Source organism: Penaeus monodon, chromosome 29 (assembly GCF_015228065.2).
Source record: "Penaeus monodon isolate SGIC_2016 chromosome 29, NSTDA_Pmon_1, whole genome shotgun sequence".
Lineage (NCBI taxonomy): Eukaryota > Metazoa > Arthropoda > Malacostraca > Decapoda > Penaeidae > Penaeus > Penaeus monodon.
Genome location: NC_051414.1, coordinates 9,784,598 through 9,784,875, shown reverse-complemented (window position 1 = coordinate 9,784,875; position 278 = coordinate 9,784,598).

Here is a 278-nt window from a genome sequence, read left to right as displayed (position 1 = left end):
TGCATAGTTTACTGGCAGACTGTCGTTGTTTTAGGAAGGAGTTTATTCAAACATGGGTGTGCAATTCTCTTTGTTTGTAGCATCCTAGGTAAACAGCGTCGAGTGGACTGTACACACAATCGATTGTTCTTCGCCTGTCTTCATCCTCTTCATTCTGTCACTTTAATGGAGGGTGTAATTCTCTCAAGCGCTGTCAACCGTTCCTAAACATGTTATGGGAAATAATAGAACAGACTTTACTCTCTTCTGTTTCTGTTATGTTCTGTGATTTTACCCCC